The sequence below is a fragment of the Rhinatrema bivittatum genome, chromosome 1 (genome assembly GCF_901001135.1).
Source record: "Rhinatrema bivittatum chromosome 1, aRhiBiv1.1, whole genome shotgun sequence".
NCBI classification, from domain to species: domain Eukaryota; kingdom Metazoa; phylum Chordata; class Amphibia; order Gymnophiona; family Rhinatrematidae; genus Rhinatrema; species Rhinatrema bivittatum.
This window is the reverse complement of record NC_042615.1, coordinates 196,255,520-196,271,526: the sequence shown is the minus strand read 5'-3', so window position 1 is coordinate 196,271,526 and position 16,007 is coordinate 196,255,520. Positions and strand designations below refer to the sequence as shown.

General features: G+C 44.1%; 1 protein-coding gene across 1 annotated transcript in view; it reads right to left on the bottom strand.

Annotated features, from left to right (window-relative positions):
- TAPT1 (transmembrane anterior posterior transformation 1) overlaps positions 1–16,007 on the bottom strand; it is a 247,801-nt gene that overhangs the window by 57,107 nt on the left and 174,687 nt on the right. The window lies entirely within an intron of this gene.

Genomic DNA, 16,007 nt, shown 5'->3' with positions numbered 1-16,007 from the left:
TACCGTTGATTCCTATAGAAACTTACTCCTGTCTGGTTTAGGAACTAGGACATACTTCCTATAACTATAGATAGATATATAGAGAGATCCCACATATTTGTGCATTGACCTTCTATGGGATGAACATATTTATTGAAACATGATGTACATTCAAGATCACATGAAAGCTTGGCTTATTTCAGGTGCTTTGAAGGGATCAAAGCCAATGGAAAAAACATTCACTTAGTTCATTTCATTTATTTACATTTATATGCCACCAATGCAAAAAGCTGTAGGTGGCTCACAAGCCAACATACATAATTTTATAGGTATGATGTAAGAAGGGAGGATGGGTCATCCACACATGAAATATGAGTTAGCTCAACTATCACAAGTGGTTCTTCACAAGCCTATAGTTCACCGACTTCAACTTATTCAAAATGTTGCTGTACACACCTAAGTTTCCATGAACCCAAATACTACATTTATACTGCTTTTTCCAAAGATAGCTGCAATGTAAGAAACCCAGTAGAGTTTGCTGCAGGCTGCCATGGCAACCTACTTCCACCAGCACCAGTGAAGTTGCCATGGCAACAAACTGTTTGGCATGAAATGCTGCAGATTGCTGACACTGAAATCTCTATGTAGCTTGTACCTGTTCCCTGTCAAACTATCTCCTGTTCACAGTTTTGATCTTGGCCTACTTAGGGCTTAAGCTAGCCTACTTGCAGTCTTTCATATCTCCCTGTACCTTCTGCAATCAATTTCTCTCAACATAATATCTCATTCATTCTCACTTATTTACTCGTTTTTGTGGTTGCCATTGCTTTTTCCTTATTGCCTCTCATAATAAGAACAGCTTGTCTGTTTAGATCTGTATTGCCTCTATACTTGTCATACTGTGTTGCCATCTAAAACTTCATCATTTAGCTCCTTTTTCGGTTTCCTCATTTTTTGCTTCACAATTGCTACTTCTGGCATTTTTATGCATTTAAATCTAATTGTCCATTACCTATTCTGTAATATTTCTTTATATGCAAAAAAAAATAAAAAATCAAGCTTGCTTATCATAAACAGTGTTTTCCAGAGGTAGCAGAATGGTATTTGACGTGATCTATGGTAGTACGGACCACTGGCAGTACTGGACGGAACTCTATCCCCAATCTAAGAAGAGCTTTCAGGCCTACTGGGCATAAGCAAGAGTTTCCGTATAGGCATTGTCAGCATAGCTCCTCAGTCCATTCCAAAGCAACATGATAAAACAAGAATCTGCCTTCCCGGAACGCAGGCAGGCATCTCATGGCTAATTCATCCTACCTACTGAAAACACTATACAGTAAGCAAATTTGCTTTTTTACATCAATAAGCAGGGCTGAATTAGCCATGATCTGCTAGTTGAGGGTTGCAGTAAATCAAACTACCAAATGTTTCTTTTTTTGTAACCCAGATTCCACCATGGAGAGCAGATTACTTGGATTTTGTGTGCCATAAGATGGCATGTGCCACTGCACTGTCTAGGGAAGCTAGGGAATCCAATAAGTAATGGGAGGTGAAGATTATGCACAGATGACCAGGCAGCAGCTTTGTAGATTTCTGTGAAGTGCACCCCTCCAGGTGTGCTATGGATGCAGCAGTCATACCTGATGAGCTCTGACTGGCCCTTGGAAAGCAAGGACAGTTGCCGCATAGCAGTGTTGAATACAGCAAGTTATTTAGGGTTCTTTTGGATATCATTCCCAAGTCTGTTTGGATTATAGGAGATGTTCAGTTAAGGAGCCTTTCTGTGTGCTTGCGTATGACATTCATAGTATGCTAAGGCTCACTTGCAACTGAGCATGTGCAGAAGTTTTATGCCCATATGTGCATGAGGTTTGGGGAATAAGGTGGGAAGCACAATAAACTAATTCAAGTGGAAAGTGGAAAGCACATTCGGAAGAAACTTAGAATGCGTTCGCACGACAACTTTGTCAAGGAAGAATTATAGGTAGGGTGGAAGGTGAACAGGTGCTTGAAGTTCACTCACATGGCGTGTAAAAGTGACCGCAATCAAGAAGAGTACTTTCCAGATTAGATATCTGAGAGAGGCAGACTTGAGCAGTAAGGACCATATTGATGTCTTAAAGCACTGGGGGCTTCGTAATCGGTGGGTGAGGTCGTAAAAGTCTTCTCATGAATTTTGATACTAGAGGGTGAAGTGAGATGGCGTGTCCATCTTCTTGTACATGATTTGCCGCTATGGAGCTCAGGTGGACTCACAGAGGAAGCAGACAGATCGGATTGGGATAAATGGAGCAAATAAATCAGTAGCATTGTAGGTCCAGAGGTAAAGGGGCTCACAGAACATGTGGTACACCACTGTGCATAACGTTTTCATTTGAAGGAGTAAATATGGTAGATTGAAGGCTTCAGTGCTGAGAGTAGTACTTTTTGAATTGGCTCTGGCAGGGAAAATCAACTCGGGACTGAGCGCTCAACATCCACACTGTGAGGTGAAGTGATTGCGGCAGGGGATATAACAGATTTCCCCCTCCTGAGTTAACAGTGTGGGGGTTGGCTCAGAGTGCGATAGGAGGCTCGACAGATAAGCAAACTATGACTGCCTGGGCAGAGCAGGGGCTATCGGTATTATTCTGGCTCGGTTTTGGATGAGTTTTTAGATAAGAGCAATGAGCGAGAGCAGTGGAAAAGCATACAGTATGCCCTCTCCCCAGAGCAGAAGTAAGACATACAGGGCCTCCCTTCAATGGCTGAAAAATATGGAGTAGAAGCAATCCAGTTTCTTGTTGGTTTTGGTAGCAAATAGATCTAACTACTGTGTTTCCCATCGTTTGAATAGCCGGTTGGCTACTGCCTAGTCTATTAACCATTTGTGGGGGGCAGAATACCTTGTTGAATATGTTCGCCTCAGTATTAAGGTAAGTCGCCTGTAGGGTGGTCTGGTGTTACTGCCCATTGCCAGATCTGTAAAGTTTCCTGGCAAAGGCTCCAAGATCCTGTGGCTATTGTTTGTTTATGTGGAACATTGCCACTTCATTTTCCATTTGGCTCATTATGCTCTTTTCACAGAGGACATGGCTGAAGGGCATGGCGAATGGCCTAGAGTTCCAGCAGATTGATATTTTATTTATTTTATTTATTTAAGGTTTTTATATACCGGCAATCATGACAACATATCTTGCTGGTTTACATAAAACAGGGGTGCAGTATATACATCAAACTGGAACTGTGTGTCAGAAGGTGCAGTTACATATAACAGGGGTAGCAGAACTGGGAGAAGGGGGAAGAGAAAGGATAGAATAGTAGCGGTTAAACAATATGATATGCAGCCAACTCTCTGGTCCCAACCAAAGACCCTAAGTGAGCCCCAAAACAGCACTTTTCAGTGCTACTCTCCTGCTTTAGGGATTAAAACAACAAAGAAGAAAAAGTGAAAAAATGGCAAAAAGAGCTGCCAGTGGCTTTAAGGCCTGTTCCTGCAGCCAAATCATGTTGCTGACGAATGGGCACGATCGCTGCTACCTTTGCCTGGGTGACAGGCATAATCAGGCCAACTTCCCCACCTGTGGACATATGTACCCGCGGGCACAATGTGCATGGGCAGCGAAGATTGAATTACTCTGACTCCAAGTCTGGCACTGCTCTTCATCGATATCAGGGAATGGCAAGAGAGAGTCCTCCAATGCCAGTGACTTTCTGAGCCGAGAGCAGAAACAGAGCTTAGGGAGAGCAAGAAATGGTAACACCCGAAAAAAATCAAAACAGAATCACTGCCCCTGCATGGAAACCACTCCAGACTGAGGAGCTACACTGACTACTCCCATGAAGGCCCAGAAGAGCTGAAAGCTCTATTAACTTGGGGACAGTTCTGTCCAGTGATGCCAGAGGATGCACTGACAGATTATGGCTAATTCAGCCCTGTTTATCAACGGAAAATAGTAATTAAGATCTCTGTTGCCACTTGCTATACTGGAAAAATGTGTTAAAGTTTGCATATTTTATGGTTTTCCTTCATTAATTTGCATCAACAGGGGATTAGATACTGGTGCCCTCACAAATAACTTCAATTCATGGTTGAAAGACTGCTACAAATAAGAGTTTAGGGTATACTGGGGACCAGGAGGATACAAATCTATACAGAAGTGATGATTTGCATCTATGCAGAAAAAATATTGTACTCCTTAACCATAGTTCCAAATTGTACTTGGACAAGCATTTAAACTAAGAATAAGGGAGGAAGCATAAATAGTTCTTCCTCACAAGTCAAATTTGAAGTAAAAATGGGAAACTCTTAAAAGATAAAAGCCCAAAATTAGTTATATAATATAATAATATATATAATCCAGAAGTCAATGTATTGCATAGAAATCAGAAGCATAGGGAAACTGATGAAATAATTAAAAAAAAAGAAATCACAATTAAGTCAAGAAGGGGTGGTAGGTCATCATTTTGGAGCATCACATGCGCCAATACTCAGTCTTGATAACTGACCTGAAGGCCATCATAGCAGAGGTAGATTTGGATGTGGTTGTATCACTTAAAACCTCCACACTACTCATAACAACCACTCAGGGTAAAATCTGTGGCCACTTGGAGGATCCTGCCAAGCACTGCTCAGGCCCACCTGCACCTTCACACCTACCCTGACAACCTCTAACCTGCCAACTGGGCTCCAGCTTGCCTTTGGGCAAGTTCTCATCTGCGAGCTAACCCTTGGTGGTTTCTAGGGGCACAGATCCTACAAAACCCTAGAAATGCACATAAAGCAAATTCAGAAAATACCAGGGTTATTTATCAGTCCAAGACAAACAGAGCTAACAAAAAGTAGGAACAGTGAACAGAAAATGATTTAATTTGGAAACAGGAATAGGTAAAACCGTAAGGATTAAGCAGCAAAAGCTAAAACGTTCTACTATAATTATCTACTGCCTGGGAAGGACAGAAAAAAAGCTGTCCACAAACTGAAGAGGTCCTTAGAACAGATCTTGTCTGTTTTCCCAGCTGAAATCAAAAGAATTCTAGTACCTTCAGGGCCAATCAGAGCACAAAGTTACTAGCATTAACTCTCTACAATGGCCTTCTGACTAGTACTAGATTTTCTGGCCCATGGCACTGTGGGATGTTACAGTTTTACAGCTTCCCAGATGATACTCGGATATGTAGGCTCTCTAAGCATCACTCTGAGTGAAGCCAGAATCCCAAGCCTCTGTTTGAACTACAGTGCAGAGGCTGAACACTACCTGCAAGCTAGCCAGAAGACATGAGCTGTCTCTAGGGAGAAAATACAAGGCCTAATTCAAAACAAGTAACCCTTGGTTTTGCCACAGATTACAATCAGAGCTCTGGTGTAATGGAAATCAGGATTTGGATGTGATAACTTTGCGGTATACTTTCTTCATAGGAAACAGAAAAATGAGAAGGGGGGAGGAGCAGCTCTTTACATCTGCTACTATGGTAGAGCACATTACCTATAATAGCCACTGAAATACAAAGAAAGCAGGGATAAGTCAAATAGCTGGGTCATTTTATACTGTTTAATGCCCAATGGTCAACTATTCCAGAAGATTCTGGAAAGACCTAAAGGATTTTTCTGCATGTGTGCAAGAGTTCCCATACTGTTGTGGTCCTGCAGCTCTCCTCAGTTCCAATTCAACAATTTTGACTGGTGAAGAACTCTTCCAGAAGGGACATGAAGGAATATGTGTTACTGGTGAACTGTCATCTTCAGAACATCCAAATACAGATAAGTAATTTTGCTTTCTTTGAAGACAAGCAGGGTCACCTAAGAGATTCCCTAGATAAGGGATAATATTAACAAAAAAGGAAACAAGATCGCAGATCAAATTTATGCTTATTCATTTGGCAATCCTGAAAATCCAACTGGAAAGTTGTGCCTCCAGAAGAAATTTGGGAAACACTGATCTAAAAATAATAATAGGATGTGAATGTGTGGATTGAACTCCACATAACAGCCTTGCAAATTTTAACAGAGGCAAACTATATATAAGAGTCATTGCCATGGCCCTCGCATTATGAGCCTATGCATGCCCCCCCTAAGGTCATGCCTATCTATGCTTAAGACAAGGAGATGTAATCTGCTATTCAATAAAAATGGTACATTTTATTACCGTAATCCCAGGCCTATTTCGATTAAAAGAAACAAAAGATTTAGCAGACTTTTTATGGGCTTTAGTACACTTAAGATAAAAGGTGACAGTGCTCTTGTTATCTAAAGAGTAAAGTCAGCATTCATCTTTGTGGCTGTATGGCCTGTGGAAAAGCAGAAAGCTTATCCTCTTCCTATTCTGAGCTATCACAGAGTAACCTATTCGAGAAATATTTTGTTTGCCATATCCTGATCCAAAGACCACTCACATGGGAATCCAAGTGATGACTGAGTCTGTCTGCCAGGTATGTGGTTCTTAGGGTCATCCCATGGCAGATGGCCCAGCTCCACCTTTGACAATCTCCTGACACATGAAGTGTGAAACTATTCTTTCCTGGTGGTTCAGGTAGAACATGACAATCTGTTTGGCAACGGCAATTTTATTAGCAACCTAATTTCCAAAAGCCTTTAGAGCATTTAGAACTTCCTGTAATGCCAGTAGGTTGATGTGCACTTTTTTCTCCTGGATTCACTATGGTCCTTAGGTGTGAAGACTTTATAGGAGAGCCCTCACGCCAGATGAAACTGGAAGCATCTGTAGTAAAATAATTGCATATAGGAATTTGAAAAGGTAAACCCAGAATCAAATTTGAATAAGAGAAATACTAAGGCAGGGAATATCTAAGCTTTTCCATGACACAAGTATAAATATATATCTTTGCATGATGACTTGTAGCAATACAGTTTGTGGAAAGTACATGCACAGAATGAAATGAAATTGTGGTGCATAATTTGCTTTCCTCACACTCACCTGCCCCCTTTCCCCATGATGTTTATTTTTAGCCACTGAGGAAAGGGCAATTTTCAACCTGGGGAATTTACATAGTTAACTATTTATCTAGCAAATCCCTTTCAAAACCATTCGCTCAAGACCAATACCTGAGTAAGAAAACTGGTCAAGGGAGGGTGTGAGGGAATTTGAGTAGTCATCAGTTCCTTAATAGAGCTTATGTACATGTTCAATAAAGCTAAATTTAGACTGAGATGAAAGGAGACATTGCGGACTTTATGCATAGTCAAGTGGGAGACTGTAAGCCTCAAGACAAAAATCCTATTGGGGTTCAAACAGATCTCTTCCAGTTCCTGAATAAGTTGATTCCATTGGAATGTGAGGATCCACTGTACTTGTCTCATATAAAGATGTGCAGTGGGAACAATATGGACCATGGAAGCCATGAGCCAGCATTCTCAACATGGACCAAGCTGATGTTTGTTGATTTATAATTACTCCTCCTGCCATGGTAACTATATCATGTGCCCTTATAGAGGGCTTGGGTTATATTTAGCATATCCCCTATAAATTCCAACTGTAGTGTTTGGTTTAAATTGGATTTTGGGTAGTCAATGATGGAACCAAGTAACTGTAGCATCAGATGGAGGCTGTGTTTGCTTCATTGAAGTGACAATGCTGGTGGGGGATCACTGATGCAAGTGTGTTTGTATGTGTTTGTAATATATTTTTACCTCTGATGAAGTCACTAAGTGACCATGTCAGGTGACCTTTACGTTTTATGACTACCTGTGCAGAAGAATGCTTAGGATGTCCTTTTGTTAAATCAGGTTTGATATCAGATGTTGAAGCACAAATGTCTCTGGGATGCGATGAAAAACATTTTTTGATCTTTTTAAGCATCTGAGACTTATGAAATCCATAATTAACGTTTTGCTTATTAAGTTGGTTATCTCTTGGTCAACATAGCTAATTTTTTGTATATGGCATTTTTTGAGACATATGGTCTATGGACAATTGTGGATGACCTTTATTTTTTTGGGTTTTTTTGACATTTTTGGTAATTATAGGTTTTTTGGGGAGGTGGTTGCATTTTATGTTTACATCATTTTTGCTGTCTATATTTTTGTATGTTCATTCATAAGTAAGTTTTGGCACTCATTAGCAATATATATTTCTTGTAATTATTCATATGATTATTCTTTGTGTCATTGATTTATGTTTAGTTTATTTGACCAATATTGGAGAAATTACTTACCTGATAATTTCGTTTTCCTTAGTGTAGACAGATGGACTCAGGACCAATGGGTATAGTGTACTCCTGCTAGCAGTTGGAGACGGATCAGATTTCAATCTGACGTCAGCCCCTAGTACATATACCCCTGCAGGAAGTGCAGCTCTTCAGTATTCTCCTCGAAAAGCCTTGTGGATATATGTGTGACTGACTGATTGATTAACTTAATAATTTGGTTAACTTGGATAACTTCATAACTTGGTTAAACGTTAAACTTGATTAACTTGAACTGGTTGAGTGACTATAGCTGGAGACCACCAGTGTACTCAACCGGAAAGCGTCGACACCCAACAGGGTGGATGCCCTAGGTAAACGAAAAACATGGCTTACCCTTGAACATTTGAGGGCCCTGCGTGACGGCAGCCAAGGGTGGGATGCTGAGTCCATCTGTCTACACTAAGGAAAACGAAATTATCAGGTAAGTAATTTCTCCTTTTCCTAGCGTGTAGCAGATGGACTCAGGACCAATGGGATGTATAAAAGCTACTCTCGATCCGGGTGGGAGGCTGCCCGTGACCTACTTAGTACTGCCCTTGCAAACGTTGTGTCCTCCCGAGCCTGAACATCCAGACGGTAGAATCTGGAGAAGGTATGGATGGAGGACCATGTAGCCGCCCTGCAGATCTCGGCAGGTGCCAGCATTCTAGTTTCTGCCCATGATACTGCCTGGGCTCTGGTAGAATGGGCCTTGACCTGTAGAGGTGGTGGCTTGCCAGCTTCTACGTAGGCCGCCTTGACTTCCTTGATCCAGCGGGCGATGGTTGCCCGTGAGGCTGCTTCCCCTTGTCTCTTTCCGCTGTGAAGGACGAAAAGGTGGTCCGTTTTTCCTATGGGCTCGGACATTTCCAGGTATCTGGATAGGAGTCTGCCGATGTTGAGGTGGCGGAAACTACGGGCTCCTTCCGAATTCTTCCGGCCATCCGTCGTTGTTAGCGAGATGGTCTGGTTAAGGTGGAAGCGTGAGACCACTTTGGGGAGGAAGGAGGGGACCGTGCATAGTTGATGGACCCCGGGGTGAGCCTGAGGAACAGCTCACGGCAGGACAGTGCTTGTAATTCCGATATGCGGCGGGCTGAACACACCGCCAGCAAAAACACGGTCTTCAAGGTTAACAGGCGAAGGGCCAGGCCTCGTAGGGGTCTGAAGGCGGTTCCTGCTAGGAAGTCCAAAATGAGATTGAGATTCCACAGAGGTACCGGCCACTTTAGTGGTGGGTGAATGTGTTTGACTCCTTTCAGGAAGCGTGACACGTCCGGGTGAGAGGCTATGCTGTCGCTCTCGCTCTTGGAGCCGTAGCATGACAGGGCAGCCACCTGTACCTTGATGGAGTTGAGGGACAGGCCTTTCTGTAGTCTGTTCTGTAAGAATTCCAGGATCACGGGAACTGTGAATGAGCCTGGTTTGATGTTGTGGTCTTTGCACCAGGCTTCAAATACTCTCCAGATTCTTATGTATGTTAGTGATGTGGAGAACTTGCGCGCTCGGAGGAGGGTATCAATTACCGCCCCCAAGTACCCGTTCTTTCTCAGATGAGCCCTCTCAATGGCCAGACCGTAAGAGAGAATTGAGCTGGGTCCTCGTGAAGGATCGGACCTTGTTGTAGCAGGTCCCTGTGTGGGGGCAGGGGTAGGGGGTTCCCTGCCAGCAATCTTCTCATGTCTGCGTACCAGGGTCTTCTTGGCCAGTCCGGAGCCACCAGAAGAACTAGTCCCTTGTGTAGGTGTATCTTGTGAATGATTGTGCCCAGTAGGGGCCACGGCGGGAAGGCATATAGTAGAGTCCCCGGGGGCTAGGGCATCGATCCCTTGGGACTGCAGTTCCCGCCTGCGGCTGAAGTATCTGGATACTTGGGCATTGGATCTGTTTGCCAGAAGGTCCATGTCTGGTGTCCCCCACCGATCCACTATTATCTTGAAGGCTGTGGGTGACAGCCTCCATTCTCCTGGGTCTAGACTTTCCCTGCTGACGAAGTCTGCCGTGATGTCTTTCCCAGCGATGTGGACAGCAGAGATCTCCTGGAGGTTTGCTTCCGCCCACGCCATCAGGGGGTCTATTTCTAGGGACACCTGTTGGCTTCTGGTTCCGCCCTGCCAGTTGATGTAGGCCACTGTCGTGGCATTGTCAGAAGTTACTCTGACCGCTTTGTTTCGAAGTCTGTGGACGAACTGCATGCAGGCTAGTCTGACTGCTCGCGCTTCTAGGCGATTGATGTTCCATCCCACCTCTTCTGTGTTCCGCTGCCCTTGGGCAGTTAGTTCTTCGCAGTGTGCTCCCCATCCTCGTAGACTGGCATCTATGGTGAGTAGAGTCCAGGTTGGGGAGGATAGTTTTGATCCCCGGCTCATGTGGCTGGCCTGCAGCCACCACTGTAGCTGGGTCCGAACTCTGCCCGGGAGTGATAGATGTACGGTGTAGTTCTGGGACCGTGGGCTCCACCATGATAGAAGTGAGCGCTGTAGGGGCCTCATGTGAGCTCGTGCCCATGGCACAACTTCCAGTGTGGATGCCATCAGCCCGAGGACTTGTAGGTAATCCCATGCTGTGGGACTAGGATCGTCCAAGCAAGGTTTGTAGCCGGTTCCACAATTTTGATCTCTTTGTGGGGGGGTCAGGCTGACCTTGTCCTCTTTGGTGTTGAATCGGACTCCTAGGTATTCCAGCGACTGTGAGGGCTGTAGGGAGCTTTTGTTTGTGTTGACTACCCATCCTATGATTTCCAGTAGAGTTATGACTCTGCTGGTTGCTTGGCGGCTTTCCTCCGGTGACTTTGCGCTGATCAGCCAATCGTCCAGGTAGGGGTGAACAAGGACTCCTTCCTTCCTCAGTGTTGCTGCCACCACCATTACCTTGGTGAATGTCCGGGTTGCTGTGGCTAACCCGAAGGGTAGTGCCCGGAACTGGTAGTGACGGTTCAGGACTTTGAAGCATAGGTAGCACTGGTGTTCCTGATGAATGGGGATGTGCAAATAGGCCTCCGAAAGATCCAGGGATGTGAGAAACTCTCCTGGTTGCATCGCCCTTATAACGGATCATAAGGTTTCCATGCGGAAGCGAGGGATCCTGAGGTGGCGGTTGACCGACTTTAGATCCAGGATGGGCCTGAATGTTCCCTCTTTCTTGGGAACGATAAAATAAATGGAATAATGGCCAGTATTTATTTCCTGTGGAGGTACTGGGGTTATGGCCTTGAGTGCCAGTAGCCTGGACAGTGTAGCTTCCACTGCCTCCCTCTTGGAGGGGTCGTGGCAGGGGGACTCCACGTACTTGTCCGGAGGGGTTCGTAGGAAATCCAGGTAGTACCCCTCCCGAATGATGGCTAGGACCCACTTGTCAGAGGTTCTCTCGACCCATCTGTGGTAGAATAGGGCTAATCTGCCCCCTATGGCTTCTTCCCTTGGATGGGTCGGCTGAATCTCATTGTGGGGTGCGGCTGGGGCCCGTACCTGAGCTGGCTCCCCTCTTGTTGTGCTTGGTCCGAAAGGACTGGTTCCTACCCGTAGGGCGGGGCGCTTGATAGTTGTTCCTGTAACGATTGAAGTGCTGCGAACTTCTGCCCCTGGAGGACCTGGGGAAGGGACGCTGATTTCTTTTTGTCTTATCTTCCGGCAGTCGCGGCAATGAGGACTCGGCAATGGGAACTTGGCCCTGGGTGGGACTGGCCCTGAGCTGGATCTCCCAGGGCCTCCTCGCACTGCGTGCACAGGGCGTCGGCCTCCTCGCTTTGTGTGGCTCTGATGTGGTATGCTGGGCAGAGGCCTTGCACTTTAATTTCTGTTCCTGGGGGTGCCATGGTTGTCGGCTCGTAAACCTTGTGTGCTCCGGTGCACTTAGATTGAGCGTGTAAGTTGTGTGTGCGGCTCTGCCGTAGATATGCGCTCGGCTATGTGCGTGCAAGTTATGCGCGCAAGGAATTATGCGCGCGTAAGTCTATGCGCACAAGTGCTTTGTGCGCCTGGCTCGGAGATGTGTGCTCGGAGGCGAACGGCGCAGCGAGTAGGCCAAGATGGCAACGGCGAGCACACGGGCAATATGGCGACCCCCTTGGAGAGTCTCCACGTGGGCAGACTCTTGGAATAGCCGAGGCCTGGCCCTGCTAGGGCGGCTCAACCCGGTGGCACTGGTCCCGGTCGGTGACCTGTGCTCGTCCTCGACCCTCGGAGACCGGATTCGAGTAGAAGATTTCTACCTTACCTTGTCTTCAGTGCTTCCCGGTTTCGTCCCGGGCGGTCTCTGGTTGCGGGGGGGAGAGGGCAAATACCTTCACCGCCGCTCTCGAGGGTGCACCCGCTGCCTCTCAGCTGCGCCCGAAGGATTGGGGGCTAGGTCCTCGCCGCAATTCAGCCGCCGGACCGAGGCTCACCTCCGAGGGACCACGGAAATCACCTCGGGAAACTCAACTGGGGGAGGGACCCGAGGGTATCACCACAGGAGAGCGGGGCTCGTCTTCAGGTAGGTTTTCTTCTTTCAATTGTGGGTTTTCTTCTTTAAATTTGATCTAACGCTTGAGAGCGTGCAGATAGTCCCTAACTGCTATGGAGACGGAAATTACTGAAGAGCTGCACTTCCTGCAGGGGTATATGGACTAGGGGCTGACGTCAGATTGAAATCTGATCCATCTCCAACTGCTAGCGGGAGTACACTATACCCATTGGTCCTGAGTCCATCTGCTACATGCTAGGAAATTGTAATTTATAATATGCTAATGATGTATATTTAAAATATTAGGGTTTTGAATTATGGATATATTAAAATTATTTTGGAATATCATGATTTTGATATTTATTGGAATGGCCTCTTAAGATACTGTATTTACAGAAATTCAACAAGTACATCAAAAATCATAATACAATGCATTAATAAAATACAATACATCAAAATATAAATACAGTTATAACTCAACCAACACCACACTCACTAGATAAGGGCAAGCTAGTAATCTAGACACGTAATCAATTTACAAAGCAACCTACCTAAAAATGCTCTCGTACTACCCACAAGCACACCCACTATCCTTAGTGTTCTGTCCCCAGCAGAGGGTACATGTAAGCATCTGTATATACATTACAGTTTAACTATGTCTAGTGCAGTCCTTATTTGTAACCCATGATAAAAGCCTGTGAACCCTGCCTTTAAGGGGAGTTTTGCCTTTAAAAGAAATCCCTACCCTCCCCTCTTGCTTCTCTCATTGGGAAGGGTCTGTTTGCCCTCTCAATCTATCTTGAGTCTTCTTAAGTGCCTTATTGGCTCAAGGAACTGCCCTTCTTGCTCCCCCCTGTGTCACATGGATCCTAGGCTTGCTACCATTGGATCTCGCCCTCTAGCCCCAGCTTGTAGGGACGTTTCCTGTAATCACTCTCCAAGACTGTTAGTCAGTCTAAGCCAGGCGGCTTCAAAGCCAGAAGTGCCTGCGACATCTGTAATACAATTAGCTTTTTTCACATTTCTTTTTACTGCTTTAATTCTAAAGACTAATCAAGCTTCAGAACCCCTTGCCTTCTCACCCTGAATCCCAAGAAACTCCATCTCCCCTCTCCTGCCTATCTCCAGCTACAATGATCTCTGCTAGAAGCATATGCGTTTGGAATACAATAATTGTAAGCAATGGAAAATTATCTGTACAATAAATAATTTCAAACTTAAAAGATCTTTGTCCAGAGGACTGATTAAGAAGAGAAGTTAGCTGTCTGGAGGAGGGAAATTCGTATTGAGCCAGCACACTTAGATAACCAAGAAAGGCCCAATCCCCCTCAATCTCTTAGTTGCTCCCAAAGAGGTTTCCAAATGGATAACTCCTTTAGGATCACCCCTTTGGGAGAGACTTACATGAGATTAATCTGCCCCCAGAGTAGGAGTCTTCTAAATGGCTCACCAGATAACATATGCAGAGAGGGGCAGGATCACCGAAGAAGAGCAGTAGGGAAAAGTAATGAGATGATATAAGTGCAATTAACCTTTTTATTTAACAGTTTTTCAGCTCACGACTTCAAAGTCATGTATAGTGTGGGTTACAATAAAACATTCATAAAATACATACAAAATACATAAAACAATATAATCATAAAACAAATTACATATAAGCCTCCCTAAAAAATGCCTTTAATTTCTTTCTAAAAACTCCAATATCAGGTTCCCTTTGTAATTCTACTGGCATAGAATTCTATAAACAGGAGCTGCATAGGAAAAAGCACGGAAGCATTAACTTGTACTCTAGAATTCTTTAGGAAAGTAAATAAAAAAGAGGAGAGACCACTATGGTTTTCTAAATTGCCAGCTGAAAAGGTAAGGAAGAAAACATTAGCTTTTAAAAACTGTAAGAGATCACAGAAAGAGGAAGACAGGTGAAAATATCTGGAAAAGCTAAGAGAAATTGGGAAAATAGTCAGAAATGCAAAAATTCAAATGGAAGAAAAAAAAGCAAATACGGTAAAACAGGGGAGACAAGAGACAAAGGGCTTACAATCTAAATTTGTACCTGAGGCAAAGGAGGGTAAAGCGACTTGTCCAAGGTCACAAGGAGTGGCAGTAGGATTTGAACCCTAGCTTCCCTGGTTCACAGTCTGCTGCTCTACTCATTAGGTTACTCCTCCATTCCTCTGGAGGACTGGAGATAGGTGGATGTGGTTCCTGTTTATAAAAATGATTGAAAGGAGGAAGCCAGGAACTACAGCATGGTTAGTCTGATCTCTATGGTGAACAAATTAATGGAATCACTGCTAAAACAGTCTAGAGCAGTTTCTGGAATCCATTGAAGATCTGAAGCACCATAGTTTTACCAGATTTCTGAGGGAGTAATGGGAATTGTAAAGCTACATTAATTAGGTGGATCGACAGACTAGATAAAAGTGTTCAACAGGGATGGATATTGTTTAAAAATACCATCCTAGAGGCGCAGTCAATATGTATTCCACACATTAAGAAAGGTGGAAAGAAGGCAAAACGATTACCATCATGGTTAAAAGGTGAGGTGAAAGAGGCTATTTTAGCCAAAAAAAATCCTTCAAAAACGGGAAGAAGGATCCATCTGAAGAAAATAGGATAAAACATAAGCATTGTCAAGTAAGTGTAAAACATTGATAAGACAGGCAAAGAGAGAATTTGAAATGAAGTTGGCCATAGAGGCAAAAACTCATAATAAAAGCTTTTTAAAATATATCCGAAGCAAGAAACCTGTGAGGGTTATCAATTTGCGGATGCTACAAAATTATTCAGAGTAGTTAAATCACAAGCGGCTTGTGATCCATTACAGGAGGACCTTGCAAGACTGGAATATTGGGCATCCAAATGGCAGATGAAATTTAATGTAAACAAGGTGTTGCATAATGGGAAAAATAACCTTTGCTGTAGTTACATGGTTAGGTTCCATAATAGGAGCTACCACCCAGGAAAACGATCTAGGCATCATAGTGGATAATACTTTAAAATAGTCAGCTCAGTGTGCTGTAGCAGTCAAAAAAGCAAACAATGTTAGGAATTATTAGGAAGGGATTGGTTAATAAAATGGAAAATGTCATAATGCCTCTATATTGCTCCATGGTGAGACCACACCTTGAATTCTGTATATAATTCTGGTCGCCGCATCTCAAAAAAGATATAGTTGCGATGGAGAAGGTACAGAGAAGGGCAAATAAAATGATAAAGGGAATGGAACAGCTCCCCTATGAGGAAAGGCTGAAGAGGTTAGGGCTGTTCAGCTTGGAGAAGAGATGGCTGAGGGGGGAATATGATAGAGGTCTTTAAGATCATGAGAGGTCTTGAACGAGTAGATGTGAATCGGTTATTTACACTTTCGAATAATAGAAGGTCTAGGGGACATTCCATGAAGTTAGCAAGTAGCACATTTA